This window comes from Lemur catta, chromosome 3 (assembly GCF_020740605.2).
Source record: "Lemur catta isolate mLemCat1 chromosome 3, mLemCat1.pri, whole genome shotgun sequence".
Taxonomy (NCBI): Eukaryota; Metazoa; Chordata; class Mammalia; order Primates; family Lemuridae; genus Lemur; species Lemur catta.
Genome location: NC_059130.1, coordinates 23,307,494 through 23,314,312, shown reverse-complemented (window position 1 = coordinate 23,314,312; position 6,819 = coordinate 23,307,494). Strand labels below are relative to the sequence as shown.

Sequence of the window (6,819 nt, the reverse complement as noted above, 5' to 3'; positions counted from 1 at the left end):
AATTGCTCAGAATGGGTAAATCCATAGAAACATAAAGTAGATTAATAGCTGCCTGGAGTTGGAGGTTTTCAGGGAGAATAAGTGGCTGCTAAGAGCTATGGGGCTTCTTTTCGGAATGATTAAAATGTTCTAAAATACCAGTTCATTGGAGAGAACAAAATGTACATGAGATTATGATGTGTGAAAATCTCAGCACAGGTGTAATTGTTTGTTCTGATGAAACGGAGCACCAGAGTTGTCAAGAGAATGACCCTCCCTTCCTGCACCTTCTGCCCATATCTAATTCTTCAGAAAATTCTGTTAATTCTCTCTCTCAAGTATATTTCAAACTTACGTGTCTATTTTCATCTTCATGGCCAAATACACACATGAACACTCTCTACATGGCTGATTCCTTCTCATTCTTTGGAAACAGCCTTTTAGTCATAGCTACCTTGGCAGCAGTGGGCAGAAGAGGAGAAGAGGAGGAGAGGCCTCAAATTGTAGGAAGCATTTCCACTGGAGGGCAAAAGAACTTTGGATCATGAGCCAGGGGCTCTCTGGTGCAGGGCAGTGTGCATTCCACGTTCCTCTGTCCTAAAAAGCATTTGTGGAACTTCCCAGTCCCCTTAGTGCAGTACACCCCCTGGGTCAGAACTTCAGAAACATTGCTACTCTGCTGTGTCTCCCCATTCCTTTGTGGTTGTGACAGTCCAAGTGGGTGCTGAGGGATGTGTGTGTATGCAATTCAGTGACAGGGAGCCTGAGGGGCTGTGACTTCCCCAACCAGATATAGGCACCTGGCATGTGCACTCAAGTCCGTGGTGAGGGGAAGCAACCCTGCGCAGGCCCGCAGACTGGTCCTCTGTTTCCAAGAAGCTCTCAGTTTGCTGATGGCAGCAGTGCCTGGATTCGTAAGAGTAGATGGGCTCTCCAACAGATCAGGAGCTGGCATACTGCCACAGGTGTGAGAGAAGGGAAAGTCAACACTCTCATTTACCCTTTCTGTTGGGCCTCAAATCCCTTGGGGGTCTGTCTCAGCCAAAACTTTGCTCCTTCTTGTTCTGCTGTCACTTCTTCCTGTGGGATGTCTGGTAAGGGTGGATTCTGGCTCCTTTCCCTCAGTATTTCACACGGGCTGTGCTTTCTCACCTGAAACTTCTATTTGGGATAATCTGGCAACTGATATATATAGTAGGCTACCTATTTAGTTTTGTCCAATTTAATTATGATTTGCCTGGTGTAGTTTTCTTTCTGTGCCTTGTTTGGTCTTTGTTAAGCTTCTTGAAACTTTGGGCTTATATATTTTATCAAACTTAGGAAAATTTTGGCCACTGTTTTTCCATATTTTCTGTCCCTTCCTCTTTTTGAGACTCCAATACATATTAAGGCATTTGGGGTTATCTCAAAGCCCATTGATGTTCTGCTCATTTTTTTCAGTCCTTTTTCTGTTGTTTCATTTTGGATAGTTTCTATTACTATGCCTTCATGTTCACTAATCTTTTTCTGTGTCTAATCTGCTATCAATCTCATTCAGTGTATATTTTATTTCAGACATTATATTTTTCATTTGAAAAGTACATTTTTTTATATCTTCCATGTCTCTCCTTATCATATGCTTGGTTTCTCTACTTTCTTGAACATATAAATACATTTATAATAGCTGTTTTAACATCTTTGTCTAATAAGTCTATCATCTATGTCATTACTGAGTCTACATTTAATTATTTTTTTCTTTTTAATATATTTCCTGCCTCTTTGTATGTCTGATAATTTTGGATTGGTGCTAGACATTGTGAATTTTGCATAGATGATTGATGAATTTTTAAGTATTCCTTTAAGTATTTTTGGTCTTTATTGTTAGACACAGTGAAGTTATTCAGAAATTATTTGATCCTTTTAAGACTAGCTTTTAATTTTGATGGGTGGGTCCAGAATGACCTTTTGCCCTAGCATTAATTTTGTCTCTCTAGTAAGACAATACCCAACTGATGAATCTACTTTATTTGTGTTAGAAGTTCTTTGCACACTGATTGGTGGAACATAAACTATTCCCAGTCTTGTGTGAGCACTGGAGATAATTCCACTTGATTCTCTCTAGTGATAGCTCCCTGGGCTCTCACGTGGTGATTAGCATTCTGCTGAAGAGTTTAGGGGGAGTTTCTCTCTTTATGTGCATCTCTCTCCTCTCCAGGGCTCTACCACATAAATTCTAGGTACCTTGGTCTCCCGAAACTCTGCATTTTGCCTCATCAATGACTGAAGACTATTGAACTCTGTGTGTGTACCCCCACATTGTGCTGTGGCCTGGAAACTCTCTCCAGGCAGTGAGCTGGGACATTCACAGGGTTTACCTCATTTGTTTTCTTCACTCAGTATTCCCTTCCCATTCTACCTATTGTTTACTATATGAAAACACTTTTTTCTTCTATTTTTTCCACATTTTTAGTTATTAAGACATGAGGGCAAATCTAGTTGGTGTTATTCCATCATGGCTGGAAGCAGAAGTCCAAAAACCTAATTTTTAAAATGCACAGTTAAACAGCTGGACTGGTATTCAAGAGGCTTCGATAACAGGGAAGTAGAGAAGGGCCAAGAAATTTGTTTGTTGTTATTTAAATTAAATGAGAATGTAAGTATCTATCTTCAATCCAATATAATATTCAGAAGCTCAAACAGGATGGAGTATAGTTGAATTTAAACTCCTATCTAAGAACATAGGTATATGATGAAGACTAAATACATCCTAAGTGCCTAATTGAGAAACCGTAACAAATTACCACAAATTTAGCAGCTTAAAATACCAAATTATTATCTCACAGTTCTGTAGGTCAGAAACCTAGGTGCAGCATGGCTTGGCTAGTTCCTTGACTTAGTGTCTCAAAAGACTAAAATCCAGGTGTTAGCAAGGCTGTGCTTTTTTCTGAACACTCTAGAGTAGAATCTCTTCGTAGGCTCATTCAGGTGGTTGGCAGAATTCAGTTCTATGTGTCTGTAGGATGTAGGCCCCCATTTCCTTTCTGGCTGTCACCTAAGGATCATTCTCAGCTTCTAGAGGCTGCCTATATTCCCTAGATTATGCCCCCCTTCAAGGATGGCAATGGTAGATTGAGTCCTTCATGGGTTTTTTTTTAGTGTTTTTTTTTATTTATTAGTGTTTATTTTATTTATTTATTTATTTAATTTGAGACTATTACAGGGGTACAAATGTTTTGGTTACATATACTGCCTTTGCACCGCCCAAGTCAGAGCTACAAGTGTGCCCAATCCCCAGACATCGCACACTGTACCCATTAGGTGTGAATTTACCCATCCTTTCCTCCCCCCTCTCACCTGCCCAATGCCTGTTACTTCCATATGTGCACATAAGTGTTTATCAATTAGTACCAATTTAATGGTGAGTACATGTGGTGCTTGTTCTTCCATTGTTGTGATACTTCACTTTGAAGAATAGGCTCCAGCTCCACCCAGGATAGTACAAGGGGTATTAGTTCATCATTTTTTTTTATGATTGAGTAGTACTCCATGGTATATGTATATCACATTTTATTAATCAAAAATATGGAATGCTTCACAAATTTGTGTGTCATCTTTGCACAGGGGCCATGACAATCTTCTTTGTATCATTCCAATTTTAGTATATGTGCTGCTGAAGCAAGCACTTTTTCATGTTTTTAATCTCTCTAACTCTGCTCCTTCTTCCTCATCTCTTTTGCTCTATCTCTTCTCACTCTAGCTGGAGAAATTTGTCTGCTTTTAAGGGCTCAAGTGACCAGATTTGGCTGACCAGATAATCTTGGATAATTTCCCTGTATTAAGATCCATAGTCTTAAATACATTTCCAAAGTCTATTTTGCATGTAACATAACATAGTGTGGGGATCCAGAGATTATGGCATGGACCTCTTGAGGGGGGTATTATTTTATCTACCACACCAGTGTTCAGGCTAAAATCCTCACCCTGTCCTTGAACTTTATACTCCATGAAGACAGATGAGGAAACAACTGTTCTATCCCTGGGAGATATTTGGCTTTCTCACCCTTGCTCTGTTATATGGTTTCATCTTGGAGACTGGGAAATACACAGATATCAAATAGCAATTCTACACATATAAATTTGACAACTTAAATGATTGGACCAATTTCTTTAAAAGAACAAATTGTCACAACTTACTTAATACTAAATAAATAATTTGAATGGCCCTATCCATAACTATTAAGAAACTATTAAGAAAATTAAATTTGTAACTTAAACAATTCAATATAAGAAACTTCCATGCCCGATGGGTCCACTGGAGAGTTCTACCAAACTTTTAAAGAATTAACCCCAATTTTAAGTAATCTATTCCAGAAAATACAAGAGAAAGGGAAACCTCCTAATTCATTTTGTGACATGAATATTACTCCAATACTAACATTAGACAAAGACATCATGAGGAAAGAAAACAACAGGTAAATATTTTTCATAAATATAGGAGCAAAAATTCTTAACATATTAGCATATTGAATTCAGAAATATGTGAAAAGAATTATATACCACTACCATGTGGGCTTTATCCCAAGGATGCAACACTGGTTCAATATTAAAAATTAATCAATGCGATTTACCGTATTAATTGACTAAAAAAGAAAAATCACATGATCATACCAATCAATGTAGAAAAAGCATTTGACAAAATCCAATACCCATTCATGGTAAAAACTCTCAGAAAAATAGGCATAGAGGGGGTTGTTCTCAACTTGAAAAAGAGAGTCTACAAAAAACCTGTGTGTGTGTGTGTATAGTGTATGTGTATAATATATATATATATATATATGTGAAAGACTGAATGCTTTTCTCTTAAGGAATGAGACAAGGATGTTTGCTCTCCCTACTGTTATTCAACAGAGTGCTGGAAGTTCTAGTCAGTGCAATAAAACAAGAAAAAAATGCAGGTCGAACAGGAAGAAAGAAATGAAACTGTTCCTATTTAGAGATGACATAATGATTTATGTAGAAAACCCTAAGAAGTCTACAAAAAAAATCCTAGAACTAATAAATGAGTTCAGCAAGGTTACAGATCACTAAGCAAAAAGTCAACTGTATATTTATATACTATCTATGAACTTGAAAACAAAAATTTTAGATATAATAATCATTTATAATTGTTTAAAATATGCTTAGGTGAAAATCTAATGAATATATATAGGACTTGTATGTGGAAAACTACAAAATGTTCATGAAAGAAATAAAATATCTAAATAAAGATAATAATATTGTGTTCATGGATTAGAAGACTCAGCATAATAATGTCAATTCTCCCCAAATTGATATATACAGGTTTAATGCATTTCCTATCAAGATCCCAGTAAGATTTTTTGTAGATATAGACAAGATTACTCTAAAATTTAAATGTAAAATTTAAGAACCAGAATAGCTAAAACAATTTTTTTTAAAAGAGTAAAATAGAAAGAAGCTCTCTACCCTACAAGACTGTGTGGTATGGTAAAAGAATAGATACATAGGTCAATGCAACAGAATAAACAACCCAGAAATAGACTTACACCAGTACAAATAACCAATTTATGACAAAAGTGTGAAAGCAATTTGGTGGAAGAGGAATAGTTTTTCAAATAAATGATGCTAGAGAAATTAGATATTCATAAAGAAAAAGAAAAACTGAACCTTAACCTAAATTTTACATCTTATACAAAAAATTAACTTGAAATATGTTATGTATTTAAATTTAAATCATAAAACTTTTAGGAAAAAGCATAAGAGAAAATATTTGGGACATATGATCTGGTGAAGACTTTTCAGGCATGATACCAAAAGCCTGATCCATTGGAAAAAACCCCAATAAATTGACTTTATCAAAATTTAAAACTTTTAGTCTGTGGAAGATCAGAGGACAAAAACCAAGCTACAGATATGAAGAAGATATTTTTAAGCCACACATCTGATAAAGGACTCATCTAGAATATGTAAGGTAGTCTCAAACTTAACAATAAAAATTTAATTAGAAAATGGGCAAAATGCACAGAGACATTTCATAAAAGTTACATAGATAGCAACAATATTCAACATCACCAGCCACTAGAAAAAAACAAAATAAGACCACAATGAGATACCATAGCCTACCTATTAGAATAGCTCAAATAAAAATAAATAATACCAAATACTGGCAAGGATGTGGAAAAAATGGATCTTGCTCATATTGCTGGTGGGCGTGTAAAATGATACAACCACTCTGGAAAAGAATTGGATAGTTTCTTTAAAAGCTAAACATGCATTTACCATACTGTTCTTCAATTTTTCACCAGGTCATTTATACCAGAGAAATGAATATTGATATATACACTAAAGCCTGTACATGATTGTTTGGACCAGCTTTACTTATAATAGTCAAAAACTGGAAACAATCAAGAGGTCCCACAACCAATGAATGGTTAAACAAACTGTGGTACATCCACATCATGAAATACTACTCAGCAATAAAAAGGAATGAACTACTGATGCATGTAGCAGTTTGGATGGATCTTAATGGCACAATGTTGAATGAAAAAGATCAATTTCAAAAGGTCACATACTGTCTGATTCTATTTGGGTAACGATCTTGAAAGGACAAAATTACAGAGATGAAGAACAGATTAGTGGTTTCCAGGGGTTAGGAATGTTTGTGAGAAAGAGAAGAGATATGGCTATTAAGGAGTAGCATGAGGGAGATCTTTGAGGTGATGGTATAGTTCCGTAACTTGTTTGTGGCTGTGGTTACACACATCTATATATTTGTTAACATAACATAGAACTCTATACATACTGTATACAGATGTCAGTTTTCTGTTTTTGATATTGCAGTAT

The 6,819-nt window shown here is 35.9% G+C and overlaps 1 non-coding gene across 1 annotated transcript; it reads right to left on the bottom strand.

The window, feature by feature from the left end:
• Positions 1–3,534: 3,534 nt before the first annotated feature.
• LOC123636162 lies at positions 3,535–3,641 on the bottom strand. The gene has a single exon (XR_006734370.1). It is a non-coding gene; the product is annotated as a U6 spliceosomal RNA (small nuclear RNA).
• Between the last annotated feature and the right edge of the window lie 3,178 nt (positions 3,642–6,819).